The sequence below is a fragment of the Amblyomma maculatum genome, chromosome 9 (assembly GCF_055883805.1).
Source record: "Amblyomma maculatum isolate TAMU_Amacu chromosome 9, ASM5588380v1, whole genome shotgun sequence".
NCBI lineage: Eukaryota > Metazoa > Arthropoda > Arachnida > Ixodida > Ixodidae > Amblyomma > Amblyomma maculatum.
The window spans coordinates 104316016-104331393 of record NC_139352.1 but is presented as its reverse complement, the minus strand read 5'-3'; the positions used below and the strand labels follow the sequence as shown (position 1 = coordinate 104331393).

Genomic DNA, 15378 nt, shown 5'->3' with positions numbered 1-15378 from the left:
CCTCTCCCATATTTCTCCACTTAACCCGGTTCTGTGCTAGCTGCATCCACTTGACCACTGCGAACTTCTTAACCTCATCCGGCCACCTAACTTTCTGCCGCCCCTGCTACGCTTTCCTTCCCTTGGAATCCAGTTTGTTACCCTAAGCGACCATCGGTTATATTCTCTTCGCCCTACATGTCCTGCCCATCCCCATTTCTTCTTCTTAATTTTCACTAGAATGTCGGTAACTTGAGTTATTTCTCTGACCCACTTTGCACGCTTCCTATCTCTTATTGTTACCCCTACCATTTTTCGCTCCATAGGCCTCTGGGTTGTCCTCAACTTAAGTAGAACTCTCTTGGTTAGCCTCAACGTTTCAGCCCCATAGGTGAGTACAGGTAAGATGCACTGTAGTATACTTTCCTCTTGAGCGATACCGGCAAGGTGATAGAATTTGCGAGTGCTTGCCGAATGCGCTCTATCTCAATCTTATTCTTCTTTTTATTTCCTTTTCTTGGCCCGGATCTGCGGTTACTACCTGTCCTAAGTAGATATATTCGCCTACTAGTATATATTCGGCCTTTCATAGGCAGCCCCAATTGGGCTGACCTTATTTTTACCCCATCGATTGCGAACATATGTTGCATTTGCCCGCAAGTACCTCGAGAAATACCCAAGTGGGCAGGTTGGGTGCATGCCCGCTTTTCAGTCCGGCCGGAAACCACGCGGGCTATATTGAGGTGACCGCCGCTCGCGGCGAGGGCTAGCCTGCCATCAAATTTTTATCTGTTGTAGGTCATCATTGCACCTGCCACCACTTCGGTGGTGGACAATGGCTGTTGCGGCGCGCGCCTTTCTTTCCCTCTCCCTTTTCTTTCTTCTCTATTTTTTGTTTTGTCTGCACGAGGCAGCGGAGGTGGCTCAGCTACAGAGCGCGTGCATTTTCTTTTCCTTCTTCCTACAGCCACAACAACGGCAGCGCCTATGGAGGCGAGCCCCGCCGGGGTGGTGCAGTGGTAAGACGCCCGACCACTGTGCCGGAGTACCCGGGTTCGAACCCGACCTCGGCGGCTGCGTTTCGATGGAGGTGAAACGAAGAGGCGTCCGTGTGCTGTGCGATGTCAGCGCACGTTAAAGATCCCCAGGTGGTCGAAATTACTCCGTAGCCCTCCACTACGGCTCCTCTTTCTCTCCTTCCACTTTCACTCCCATCTTCCTCCCTTCCCTTACGGCGCGGTTGCGGTGTCCACAGAAAAACAAGTGAGACAGTTACCGCGCCTTCCCCTTCCTATAAATAAATCAGTTAATAATAAAATTGGTTCACAGGAAGGGAAAGGCGCAGTAACTGTCACACTTGCTCTGAAGATCCCCAGGTGGTCGAAATTATGCTGTAGCCCTCCATTACGGCTCCTCTTTCTCTCTTTCCACTTTCACTCCTACCTTCCTCCCTTCCCTTAAGACGCGGTTGCGGTGTCCATAGGAAACAAGTGAGACAGTTACCGTGCCTTTCATTTCCTATAAATGAATAAAAAAAAAACGACAGCGCCTTCATATCCTAGACACACCACCGAAACAAATATTCAGACCAACATTTTGGTGGTGACGTGGGGAATAAATTTCTTGTGTTACTGAGTGTCGAATACAAGGTAAATAAATAGTGCTCAGTGTTACACTTGATGATTAATAGAACTTGGGCAGCCCGAGAATGCCAGATTCAACCCATGAGGGCAGCACGTGGGCCAGCCCGAAACGGACTTGCTTCCGCAAAGACCGCGTCAGTGCAATTCAGGTATTAGAGGAATTATTCGACTTAAAATGAAAACCCTGATCAATGGGGCGGCACTGCCTGCACAAACGTAGGACCCATTAGTGATTCTGGTATGCTACTCTCATTAGGCTATCTGAGCTGAATGCGGGCAGGCCTATTTGGGCTGCCCACACGGACACAGTTTGGGAGCGATCGCGGCAAAATTCGACAGCCCATGCGGGGCCTCTATGGGTATGTGTTGCAAATCCCCCAAGGGGCCCGTCTGGGCTGCCCCCACCGGTTCAACTCGGGCCCCCACGCTATAGCCCACTTTGTGCTACTTGGCGCAGCACGGACGCTTGGATCGGACGCTCGGCGGTGTATGCCGGAATCGTCAAGTGAATTCATCTGGTCATCTGCGATGACCGAACATGACATCAACAAAGGACGGGTTGTCATGACGACGTCAGTTTGGGTCATTAGCCATGACCAGATGTGACATCTTGATGACGGCACATCCGCCGATGCTGCAACGTCCCGTCATGTCCTATGACATAACTTGATGATGACGTCATAATATCGGGGTATCCCGCGGAATCTCGCGATGAAGAGAACACTTCTCGCGAACGCGCTCACGGAGGGGTGGCTGTTCCAGCCCTACGGGGCTGGGACGGTAGGTCAAACCGCTTACGGCAGGGGCTAACCAGCCACCGACTTTTTATCCGTTGAAGGCCGTCGTTGCACCCTCCACCGCTTACGCGGTGGACAACGGTTGTTGCGGCGCGCGTCTTTCTCTCCCTCTTCTTTTTCTTTATTCTCCACTTTCTCTCTTCTGTCCGCACGAGGCAGCGGAGTGCCCCGCCGGGGTGGTGCAGTGGTAAGACGCCCGACTACTATGCCCGAGTACCCAGGTTCGAACCTGACCTCGGCGGCTGCATTTCGATCGAGGCGAAACGAAGAGGCGTCCGTGTGCTGTGCGATGTCAGCGCACGTTAAAGATTCCCAGGTGGTCGAAATTACTCCGCAGGCCTCCACTATGGCTCCTCTTTCTCTCTTTCTTACTTTCCCCCCCACCTTCCTCCCTTCCCCTACGGCGCAGTTGCGGTGTCCACAGAAGGAAGGTGAGATAGTTACCGCGCCTTTCCCTTCCTATAAATTAATCAGTGTGACAGCTCCTGGTCCCAGGGGGCTGGGACGCTAGGTCCGTTGTTCTTGTTAATGACGGCCTACAACAGATAACAATTCGGTGGCAGGCTAGCCCCCGCCGCAAGCGGCGGTGACCTACCTGTAGGGGAGTGGGTCAGCCCAACACCCTCTCGACTTTTACAAGGCCTGCTCACATCCTCCTCTCCCAGCCGTCCACGTCACGCTAGTTGTCCTGTTCTCCCAACAGCATTGGCGTTTGGACGAACATCGCTCCTGTCGCGTGGCGTTCCTTGGCGAGCGTTCCAGTGTGTGATTGCAGATGGCAGGAACGCTCCTGTCGCGTGGCGTTCTTTGGCGCGCGTTCAAGTGTGGGATTGCAGATGGCTGGAACGCTAGAGAAGATGAGACTTCTGGTTGGTCGCGAATTTAGTGGCTGGTGACGTCACTTCTTTGTCGACCAAGTCGACCAATCAAGTACGCCGCTCACCCGGACAGCTTTTTCACTCCGAACGTTCCCGGAAACAGGTTAGAGCGAAAATGTTTGAGTAACTCAATACGAGGTTTTCAGTCGTCGCTGCCTACTCTTTTGGTTAGGTTTGGTGCTGCACTGCTCCGCCTTGACGTTATTTTGGGTTGCGTTTCCGCGCTGAAGTGTGCTTTCAATCGTGTGCATGAATTTTTGCACGTGTGTGAAAAATATTGGTGTGACCAGCATCACCGGTGCTTGAAACGAGAATGTGGCATTGAGCAGAAGACTACGCTTGACGTGGCGTAACATGGGGCGGTGTAGTGTTCCTGGATGTCGCGGGAACTATAACAGTGGTCCCAAAGTGCGTGTTTTCGCGTTTCCAAAGGATTCCAGTAGGAGGGAATCGTGGATTCGAGCCATCCCGCGGAAGGATTTCGCACCCAGCGTGCATTCAAAGGTGAGCAATTTAAGTTTATGTCGTCCCCCTAATGTTCCGCGTGCTCGACCAGAAGGTCAGGAAGCCTTAAATAAATTTTGACGTAAAAACACTGGCAGTCTTAGTGAACTTTGACCAGGGCAGGGCAGGGATGATGAACAGAAGTATGCAGTACTGTGCTGGACTGCCTAATGACGCAAATTATGTGTGTCCATATACGGGAAATAAGTGGCTAAATTATGTTCATACATTGCGCAGGTTTGTGAACTTCACTCTCAAGAAAATGACCTAATCAAGAAGCTATCACACTTCGATGCAGCAACAGGAAAGACTTTGACAGTTGGCAGTGAGAGAATTCATCTAGTGTCCAATGCCGTATCATCTATTTTCCCCAACTGCCCAGCTTACTTGAGCACGAAGCGCACTCGACGTGAATCCCCAGCCTCAAAACGAACTCGAATAGAAGACGAAGCCTTGAGCAGAGCCATCAGGAGCTCTATGGACACACACAAAAACGAAGAGCAAAGAAATGCGATAGCATCATTTCAAGACCTCAAGCACAAACTTTGTGGAATTTGCAACCGTGACTTCTGGACCATCAGTGTCAACAGTCGCTGTGTGATGTTTCTAAGCATCGAAGATAATCCTTTGCCACATGTTAGGATTTTCGTTACAGTATTTGCTGATCTCTCCCTTTCAGTGTCAGCAGCAATGACCAAATTAAATTTCTTACCCTGTGGAGGGGCAATACCAGAAGACGTGCGTGACACTGTACATTGTCTCTACTGCTAGAGCAGTTAGAAAAGCACATGACTGAAACATCAGAAGAAACAACTGCATAAAAAACAACGACATTGCTGCAGCACATCGGCTCCTTGCTGAATGACCTATCAGAAGAGGGTGACACAACAAAAGAACAAAGTGCCTTGATTCGACTGCTAAAGGAGCAAATCACTCTTACTCTCGCTGGTCCCATTCGTCGCTATAGTGCTGATAGTTTAGTTTTTTGCAGCATTCTGCACTCAATTTCTCCCCACGCTTATAACTTCGCGAGATCAGCGTCTATGCTAACATTGCCTCATCCTTCCACTTTGCACCGCGTTTGCTCGAAATATGGGGGGGACCCGTTGAAAGAACAAAGTGAAGCCCACTTTTTATCCTACATCCGAGAAAGGGTGAAGTTCATGGAGTCCCACGAAAAGATGGGGACTTTAATGATTGATGAAATTCACATTAAGCCGTACTATGACTATAAAGGAGGAATCATAGTAGGATCTTCGGCGAATTCACAAGAAGCAGCCACAACTGCCCACGTTTTCATGTTACAGTCGCTTCTCTCAGCAGACAAAGACGTTATTCATATTCAGCCAGTGGCTAAAATGAACTCTGAAATCCTGCATTGTTACTGCAAAAGGATCATTTTGGAAATGGAATCACTCGGCCTTAAGGTAATTGCTGTAATCACTGACAACTCACTAAATCGAAAAATGATGAAAACGAGAAGTGAGCATTGTATATTCCCACCCAGCCGATAAAGGCCGTCCCCTCTTTTATGTCGTTGACCCTGTGCATATACTTAAATGCGTGCGTAAAAATTGGCTGAATCAGAAGAACCAAGGAACATGTTTTTACTTCCCTGAAATGAGTCTCTCTGGAATACTCCCCGATGGGCCTCCCAGAATGACAGCTGCATCATTTGATGGCGTTCGCCAACTGTATGAATTGGAAAAAACGTCGCTTCTAAAGCTCGGCTACAGGTTAAATTCCAAAGCTGTTTATCCAACTCTTACGGAGAGACAAAATGTAAAGTTGGCATTAGACGTCATGAACCAATTTGTCTCAAACGCACTTGAAATGCGGGCGAAGCGCTTGAAATTTCGAATTCCAACTCAACAGCTATCTTCATTAACATCATAGCAACATTGTGGAAGATAGTGAACGTAAAGACCAAAGGTCGTCGTCTGAATGACCCCCTTCAGCATCCAATCAGTTGTCCATGATCAACAGATGATATTTCTGAATGGTATCGTAGACTGGCTGGACGCCTGGCGCAGTGTTAATATGACCAGTGGCTGCTTGACGAAAGAAACCCCCTGTGCTTTGTGACTGATGTGCTACTCATTTATTGAGCGGTCGCGGTACTGCCTACAGGAACTCAAACTGAAGTATGTTCTGCTAGGAAAGTTCCAGACGGACACTCTTGAAGACCGTTTCGGTCGCTACCGGCAGCTTTCCGCGCCGCAGTACCATGTTTCTGTGAGGCAGCTTTTGGAGTCTGAAAAAAAAAATCTGTTACAAAAGCTACTGATGCTTCCAGAGCCAGACCACAACAGCGAGAGCGACGAAGAAATGCCACCGCACAACTTTTCAGTGCTCATTTCAGAGGAAGAAATCTCAAGCCCAGAGCATGACATGGAAGTCGTTGCCTATATAGCTGGCTACTGTGCCTATGCCGCCCTAAAAAAATTGCCCTGTGAATTTTGCCGCAGCGCACTCATTTTGGAAAATAAGGACATAGAAATTGAATCTTACAGAATGATTGTCAACCTATCCAGAGGTAGGTTAAAATTTCCACAACCATGCACTGTGCACATGGTTCTGCTCACGAAGCTTGTTGTTGAAAAACTCACCACGGGTGAAAATGGAAAAGTATTCCTTGCATTTAGCAACCAACAAGCAATTGTCACCTCCACTGCCATTGCATTTCTGCGAGATGTAGCCTTGGAAACCTGCGAGAATGGTCACACACCAGAAACTCTAGTGCGGCATGTAGTGCCTGCTGCAACAAACGTTGTTTTGAACAACTTTTGTAAAATGAGAAACGATAAAATTCAAAGTGCAGCGCAAAGAAAACCTGCGGACAGAAAAATGAAGACATTAAGCAAAAAATGAAATACCCTTCCTGTCAATAAAATCATTTGTACAAAAGCATTTGCGACTCTATTTCTGAACGTACAAGTCTAAAATCTGCCGTAGATATTGGCGGTGATGCCTCGGTGGTGCGAAAAAAAAAATTACTAGAGTGTTAGTAAAGCTCCCATAATAATTGCCGAACGCACAAAGCCTGCAACAGACGCGACCTGGGTGTCATTATAACAAGCAGCCGCGACAAATTCAACGGGAACGCCAGGCGGCCGAAAGCAGCGTTCGGGGTGACGAGGACAACTGGCGTGACGTCACGGCCTCCGTGGAAGGGCCTTAGTCAAGAGGGTGTTGCTCCGTCTCGCACTCCGGAGACCCTGGTTCGATTCCTACCCAGCCTATCTTGGAAGTTTCTTTTTATGTATGAAGTGCATGCCGGGATTTATCGCTGACGACCAACGCCGCCGACGACACCGGTTTTTCTGCGACACGAGCTCCTTAACGCTACCGCGTTAAAATGCACGGGCCTGCTACTGGCTCTGTAGCAGAGCCACCTCCGCTGCCTCGTGCGGACAAAAGAGAAAATAGAGAAGAAAGAAAAAACATTTTGGAAGAGGCTTAGCTTGGTTAAGCCTGGTAGGCTGCGAAAGTATCCTGAGCAGTAGGTGGCATCGTAGTCATGCGCACCGCCGTCTCTTACGGATGGCGCGAGTCGGACGCCGCTTTATACAGCTGTATTACGTCACAACACCTGTGGCGCTCCTGGCAGAGAGAGCGGGAGTTAGGCCGCCGTTCATGCGCACCGCCGTCTCGGACGGCGCGAGTTGATCGCCCAGCTTTGAGGCGTGACATCACACAGAGGTCATGCGAAAGGTCATGTCATGTGCAACGCCGTCGCACCGCAAAGGCTTGAAAGTAAAAGTAGTATTGCTTTCGCAATAAAAGAAGAGGGAGAAAAAGACGCGCGCCGCAACGACAACCGTTTTCCACCAAAGCAGTGGCGGATGCAATGACGACCTACAACAGATAAAATTAGGTGGCTGGCTAGTCCCCGCCGAAAGCGGCGTTGATCGACCGTCCCAGCCACGTAGGGCCAGGAACTGCCACCTTAACCACCTCCCCCGCTAGCCACTAACGTCTTTCGCCTCACAATGCCGCGAATAGACCTCTTCCTGTTTGCAAACAGTGACATCAGGGAGGCCCGTGACGATGGGGGCTTGGTGGGCAAAAGCGCTCCTTTCAGTCGGGTCTCCCTGCTGCAAGGAGCGGCGGAAAGCTGCCCGCTGCTGTGCAATGTTTTCTTCAAATCTTGCGATAGACATATTCGCACCCGGCACAATATGCGGCACTCCTTGGCACATGCACCTATCATCAAGTTTTGCCTTGAAAAAGATGACAGTCTCAGCAAGCATGCATGCAGTTAATTTTGTTCAATTAACTGGCACAGCGGCTTGCGGACGACCTGAAATCTTATCAAACGCTTGAAACTCATTGGACGTAAGCATGCTGGAAAACGGGTCAATGCAGGCATATTACAAACGTCATTTTCTTTTATTGCGAAAGCAGTACTAATCTAGGTTTCGAGTCTTCAGCGTAGCGCGGAGGTAGCCATGTCTTACCCACGTAACACTGTGACGTCACACCTCACGTGACACAAAAGCGTGAGATGGGCTCCCAACTCAAGCGGTCGGCATTGTGCGGTCGGAGCCACCGCTCAGCTGGCAACTGGGGTCGCTCGTTTCACATGGGACGGTTATATCAGAATCAGCCTGCCAGGACTCTGGCATTTACGTTACCCCTATAGGCCACTAAGGCACGTTCATACGGCTTGGTTAAAGCGGGGCTTTATATGTGGGCAAAGGAAGAAGAAAAAGAGAAGAAGAAGAAGAACACTTGGTCAACCGCAGCTAATGCTTTCGCTCAATATATGGTTCAGCAACGCTGAACTCTTCTAATTTTTCTTGTTTTTAATCTTCGCAAAATTGACTGTCAGCCCCACGAAGCGTAGGCAGTTATGAGCGAAAATAGCAGCGCACGCGCGAGCTTCGTGCTTGGCTGGATAATTTCCATCCTAAGTAAAAGAAGCAAGTGATTTTATTATAGAACAAAATAAAGATATCAAAGGAAGCAAAAATATTTTTGTCTGCCCTGGTATCTGCTTTCGAAATGAGCTGAAGCACCTGAACTGGGGCGGTGGAAATAAAGAGATATCAAGGAGAAGGGCAGGAGAAATCAAAGATGTTTGTAGGTTGGTTGGTTTGTGGGGTTTAACATTACAAAGCGACTTAGCCTATGAGAGACGCCGTAGTGAAGGACTCCGGAAATTTCGACCACCTGGGGTTCTTTAACGTGCACTGACATCGCACAGCACACGGGCGCCTTGCTTTTCGCCTCCACCCCAAAAGCGGCGGCCGAGGTCGGGAGGAGAAAGGACAGTTATCCCAAGTACAGAAACATTTAGTTTTTGTTATGTTCGGCCAGACAAAGAAACAAAAATTACGAGAGACTTTAGCGACTAAAGTAGTGAACGGCGAAAACCAGTTTGTCTAGCGTTCCTGTCATCAGCAATCCCACACTTGAACGCGCGCCAAGGAACGCCACGCGACAGAAGCGATGGCGTATCATCCAAAGGCACACTTGTCAGAGAAAGTGTGACAGATATTGCGCTTTTCCTCCAGAAGACTCATCTTGACTAGCTTTCCTGCCATCTGCGATCCCACACTTGAACGCGCGCCAAGGAACGCTACGCGACAGCTCCGCCGCAAAAGCGGGACACACTTTGTTCACAAAAGAATGAGCCAATAAAGGTTTTTGCCTGATTGCTTGATTTATAGGAAGAGAAAGGCGCGATAACTCTCTCACTTGTTTTCTGTGGACACCTCAACCACGCCGTAAGGGAAGGGAGGAAGGTTGGAGTGAAATTTGAAAGAGAAAGAGGAGCTGTAGTGGAGGGCTATGGATTAAGTTTGACCACCTGGGGATCTTTACGTGCGCTGACATCGCACAGCGCACGGACGAATCTTTGTTTCGCCTCCATCGAAACGCAGCCGCCGAGGTCGGGTTCTAATCTGGGTGCTTCGGCAAAGTAGTCGGGCGTCTTACCACTGCACCATCCCGGCGGAGCTGAAAAAGATTTTCGCCTTGTTGTTGTTGTGGCTGTAGCAAGAAAGAACATAAATGCATGGGCCTGCTACTGGCTCTGTAGCTGAACCACCTCCACTGCCTCGTGCGGACTGAAGAGAAACTAGAAGAGAAAGAAAAAAGGAGAGTGAGAGAAAGACGCGCGCCGCAACAACAGCCGTCGTCTACCAACACCGGAGATGCCCGGAGATGACCCAGGGTATTCCATCCTCCCTCCTCCACCAACACGTCCTCCTTTGCAGGTCGCCCTTGACCTGGAGGGGGTAAGCAAGCGCCGCTCCCCAGCTGCTGCCCTGGGCCAGGCTGCCGCAGCCCTGATTGAAGAGTGCAAAGGGAGCACCCTCCTCTTCACTGATGGCTCGGTCCTGCCTTCCACGGGCCAGGCTGCAGCGGCTATGACGGCGCCACAGGTGGGGGTGTCCAGCTCTTGCAGGCTCTCCTTTCCAGGTAGCTCTACTGCAGCCGAGCTGGCGGGCCTCCATCTGGCAGCGGACTTCCTGGAGACTGATCAGCCCTCAGGCTTCTACACCATCCTGTGCGACTCGAGGCCGGCACTGCAGCTCCTGCGCAAGCCGTCCTGCTTCCAGCTATCGGCTTGCCACCTACGAGCGCGCCTCCAGGCCCTGGAGGATGCCGGCTTCGTCATCTTACTGCACTGGATCCCGGGCCAAGCGGGCATCCAGAGCAACGATGAGGCCGACGCACTTGCCAAAGCGGCCCACTCCGACCAGGTAAGTATGACTAATCATGTATCTGCCTTTGACTTTTCCAGGCTCCCCCTCAAGAAGGCCGTGAGGGCCCTGCACCCCGCTCGGCGGATCGCCGAGGGGAGGACTTTCCACCGCCTGTCCGACAAGCTCGCCCGCAGGGAGCGAGCTCTCCTCCTACGCCTCCGCACCGGAGGTTCCTGGACGCCCACGGAGATGTATGTCCGTGGCCGGGCCCCCACCCCAGCATGCCCCTCCTGCGGTGATGCAGGAACGCTGGGGCACCTCCTCTGTGTGTGCCCGGCACACGCCCCCCACCGTCGCAAGATGGAGGCAGGCTACCGGGCCCTCGGACTTCCTGCTGCCACCGAGGAGCACCTGCTCTTCCCGGCCAGGAGCCCCCTGGCAGCCCACCGGCTCCTGCTGGCCTTCCTGGAGGAGTCCGGCTTGGCTGCAGGACTGTAGCCCACCACCGGGCCTGCTGACCTGCTGGCCACAGCGCTGGCGACGGAGCCGATGACAAGGACGACGAGAGCGACTCCACGACGACGATGATGACCCCCCTCCCCTTCCCACATCCCATCTCCCCTTCCCCCGGACACCAAGAGTGCCGCCGCGAATTAAGGCCGGCATAACCAGTGTCCGGTATCCCCCCCCAAGAATAACCCAAAGACCCCATCCATCCATCCACCGAAGTGGTGGCGGGTGGAATGACGGCCTACAACAGATAAACATTCAGTGGCAGGCTATCCCCCGCCGCAAGTGACGGTGACTTACATGTTCCTTTCGGAAAGAAAAGGAAAGGCACAGTAGCTATCACACTTTTTCCCGCAAGTGTGTTTGGACGGCACACTATCGCACCTGTCGCATGCCCACTTGTGCTGTCTTATGTGCTTCAATTAGTTCAGATAGCATGTTAAAAATTCCTAACTGCAGTAGTCGATCTGAGTTAGCGTATACTGGTAAGCTAAGGGCCGCTTTGTATGCTTTTCTAATTATGCAATTAAGTGCATGTTCGTCCCTACGACGCAGATGATAGTACGGGCAAGCGTACATGATCCTGCTTATCATAAAGGCTTGAATGATCCTGCACAGGTCGGCTTCTCTCATACCCCTGCGACGTGTGGCAATGCGTCTCACCAGCCCACCTATCTGGTGCGCCATGACGCGTAGCCGGCGTATAGCTTCTGTGTTCTGCGTATTAATCTGAATCAACATTCCGAGAACTCTTATCGTGGCTACCGGGGGTATCGGATGGTTGTCAATGTGTAACTGGATAGGTTCTCGAGAATCTGGTTTTACCTGTGAAGCTTGTTTGTTCCTTATAACTAATAGTTCTGATTTAGCCGGTGAACAGGTAAGGCCGTTTTCCTGCACATAGGACTGTATCGTGTCGATAGCTCGTTGTAATGACTCTGTAATATCTCCATCGGAGCCAGAATTGGTCCATATGGTGATGTCGTCGGCGTATATGGAATGATGTATATGTGGGATATCATCTAACAGACGCGGGAGGCCGCTCATAACGATGTTGAAGAAAAAAGGTGAAAGTACGGCGCCTAGCGGTGTTCCTCTTGTCCCTAGTGTAATTGTGTCGCTAACTTCGTCAACGAAATGGAGCGTAGCCGTATCGCGAGCTAAGATGCACGTACCCCGCCCCTCACCCCGACCTCGACCGGGCGCAAGCGACGACACTCAGACGCCTACAAACAAAGGCCATTCTTAGCCCCTACCGACTATCGTTAATTACGAATGGAGAATTCAGCCCTGCATGCCGGCACTGCAGTGACGGGACGCAGGCCACTCAAGACTATATACTGTGGGAATGCGCCAGCAATCCCCCTCCAAGGACACTCTTGCCAGCTCCCTCAGCGAAGGAATGGGACAAGCTATTGGCCAGCCCAAGAAAAACTACGCAACTGGCCCTCGTCACGCGAGCTCAAGAGGTCGCTCCCGACTGGAGGCCACCCTAGACTCGCCCCAGCCCGAAATAATTCCTTTCATTTCGTGGCAATAAAAGTTGTTACCTCCACCTGTCGCGTGGCGCTCCTTGGCGCGCGTTCAAATGTGGCATTGCAGATGGCAGGGACGCATCCTGTCTCGACCAATCAGATCGCCCCAAAAGCGGGACACACTTTGTCTACATCATGAGCCATTAAAGTCTATCGCCTTAAAAATTATTTCCGCGTGGTCGTGTAGTACTTTCACCAAAGCTGTGTTACAAGGAAGCTATAGGTCCGTTCGATTCGCCTGCACTACCTGAACTGGTTCTCGCGGTGCTGCACTTTGCCATTCGTTTCAGCAATGGAACATGGCGCCCTCTGCACGTCACCATTCGTTTCAAAAAAGTGCCGACGTCGTGCAGGTCTAGTTCAGAAAAAGTTCACGAAAACTGTGCACTTCCTCAGAGCTCAGTGCCGAAGTAGTGCAGGCCGTGCCATAGCCGTGCGAGCAACCGCAATGGACGCAGACGACGGCTTACTGGTTCTGATTGACGGCGAGGAGACTCGCATTACTCCAATCACCGACGAAAACGGTACTCGAGTTCGCCAAAGGGACGGCTACGCGTACTCGACACCAGGTATGTTGACCAAAAAGCAAACACGTGCATGCGACATGATGCACGTTGTTGTAAAAACCGCGTAACTTGTGTAGCTTGGTATGTGAACTTTTCACGTGTGTTCAGCACAAGAACACGTACGTTTCGCGCTAGCTGCCGCGAAATGCACATGCACTGAAGCTGGGATGCATTTTTTTTTCTGATTTCACCTAGGCATGGAGTTCCTGTCATACCTTCTCTGCCTATGTGCGAGTCTGCTCGCTGTTTTTGCCGGTTCGAGAGGCTAAAAAATTAGTAAGTAGGAAACAGAATATTGGCTGCCGTCCGATTTCGTGCTATCCTTGTGCTGTCTCGAGCAAGCATACTCGAACCAAACAAAGAAAACGCAATGCGAACTGCTCGACTTGTACTTTTGCAGTGACTGCAAGCACACCACGATGTTAACAGGTTCGCCATTTTCACCTTTTTACAGATGGAAGTGCTGTAAGCGTAGTCTTCAGGGACGATGCCAGCGAAGACCGAACTGCGCAGCGTCAAGATCAAGGCTCCGAACCAGAGCACCAGGGAAACATCCTTGGACCGGAGCTATGGCCGCCACGAAAGACTCGTTTTTTAATTTCAAAATTTAAGGAGTTAAAGGACCTTCTCGGGAAGAAGGGTGGATTTCGGTAAGGTCTATTGTATTGTATTGTCAGCAAACAGGGAATAAAGCCAAAAAGGTTGATATAAGCATGGTGTCAGATGCGCTAGAATTAAACTGTAGTCTAGAGTTTGACGAAACATCGTCTGGTCAGGTGGTGACATAATGAAGAAGTAGGGTCACTGACCAAGTCAAAATCTAATACATTTAATAAAACATGACGTTTCGGAAGCCCTAAGGCTTCCTTGTTCACAAGGACTTGGTCAGTGACCCTACTTCTTCATAATAGAAATAAACTGCGTGCTTGTACAAAACTTACAAATGGCAGGAATTATTTGGCACCAAAGCAGAAATTTTCATGCATCATTTATTTTCCTGTAAGGATGTATTTCTATGCGACTAGGTATAGTAGAGTATCATTACTTGCAAATGAAATGAAACATAAGGAAAAGTTTACAGAGTGCAAAGTTCAGATAAAGTCCTTGCAAGACCTCAGCTCATCCCGTACACTTTCTTTTCCCCTTGGTTTTTCACGTTTCCTTTAGCACAATAAAATCCCTCTGGCAGGCAATAGCGGATGCCATTATTGCAGAATTCGGAGAAGCAATGACGGCGCTTCAGATTTAAAATAAATGGAAGAGTCTGGAGCGGTAATACAAATGGGCCAAGAACAAAAACTCTGCATCTGGCCACTCTCGTGTGTCATGGGAGCATGAAGAGTAAGTGCACCAAGCCTATTTGTGCAGCATTTCTGTACAAGTTGATTTTCCTTTTCTAGGGAGCTCAGTGCTGTGCTTGAGAAGGAGCAGCACATAAGCCCGACGTATCTTTTGGCACCTGGCAGAGTCGTTGAACAGGGAAATTCAGGGTCTGTAGTTTAATTCTGCGCTTCGGTAATTCATGTAATTTAACCTTTCATTCCTTACAGTACGTCTACTGACACACAAAACAGCAGTGGGCAGCAGTACGATGCCGAATTGCAATCCGAGCCCAGCCCAGCAGCTGAAGCAGCACCTGACCACGAACAGCCAGGGAATGTAAACGAGAGCGGGCTGAGCGCTTCGAGAGAAAAATGACTCTACTTGAGCGACTTGTGATGGCTTTAGAGGCTCAGGGTGCAAATAAACCTCTAAGTTGAGCCCTGAAAATGCCTTTCTACGACTTTCCATCAGTATTACAGCACAATCACATCATGCACTTTTTATTAAACCTTGAATCCATGTATATCAAACAAACAGTCGCAAACTGTGTCACCACACTGAAACAGCACACATAAAAGATCAAACTAGCACACATTCAGCACTGATTTTGGGGGATGGCCTTGCGCACCCTTTCGCGCTGTTTGGCAGTGCTGCAGTCAAAATCTAGATCGCTGTCCTCATCGTTCTGAACTTCTTCCAGCTCAGGCAGCTGGCCCAGTTCATCGAACAAATCTCGCTCGTCGTTGCACATGTTGTGAAGTACGCATGCGGCCATTATTATTAGGCAGCATTGCTTAATGCTTCCCGCGTCGACTAGATACAACCTTCTGAAACGTTGCTTTAGCAAGCCAAACGTGTTCTCGATGGCAACACGCTGTTGCGAGTGGTACCTATTGAACCTTTTTTTCCATGCTAGAAAGCTGATCCCGTTGTCGCGATATGGGGTCATCAGGCATAGCAACAGCGGATACGCAGAGTCCCCAAGAA

General features: G+C 50.2%; 1 pseudogene; it reads left to right on the top strand.

Annotated features, from left to right (window-relative positions):
• LOC146180083 (uncharacterized) overlaps nt 1-14766 on the top strand; it is a 72036-nt pseudogene extending 57270 nt beyond the window's left edge.
• The last annotated feature ends 612 nt before the right edge of the window (nt 14767-15378 follow it).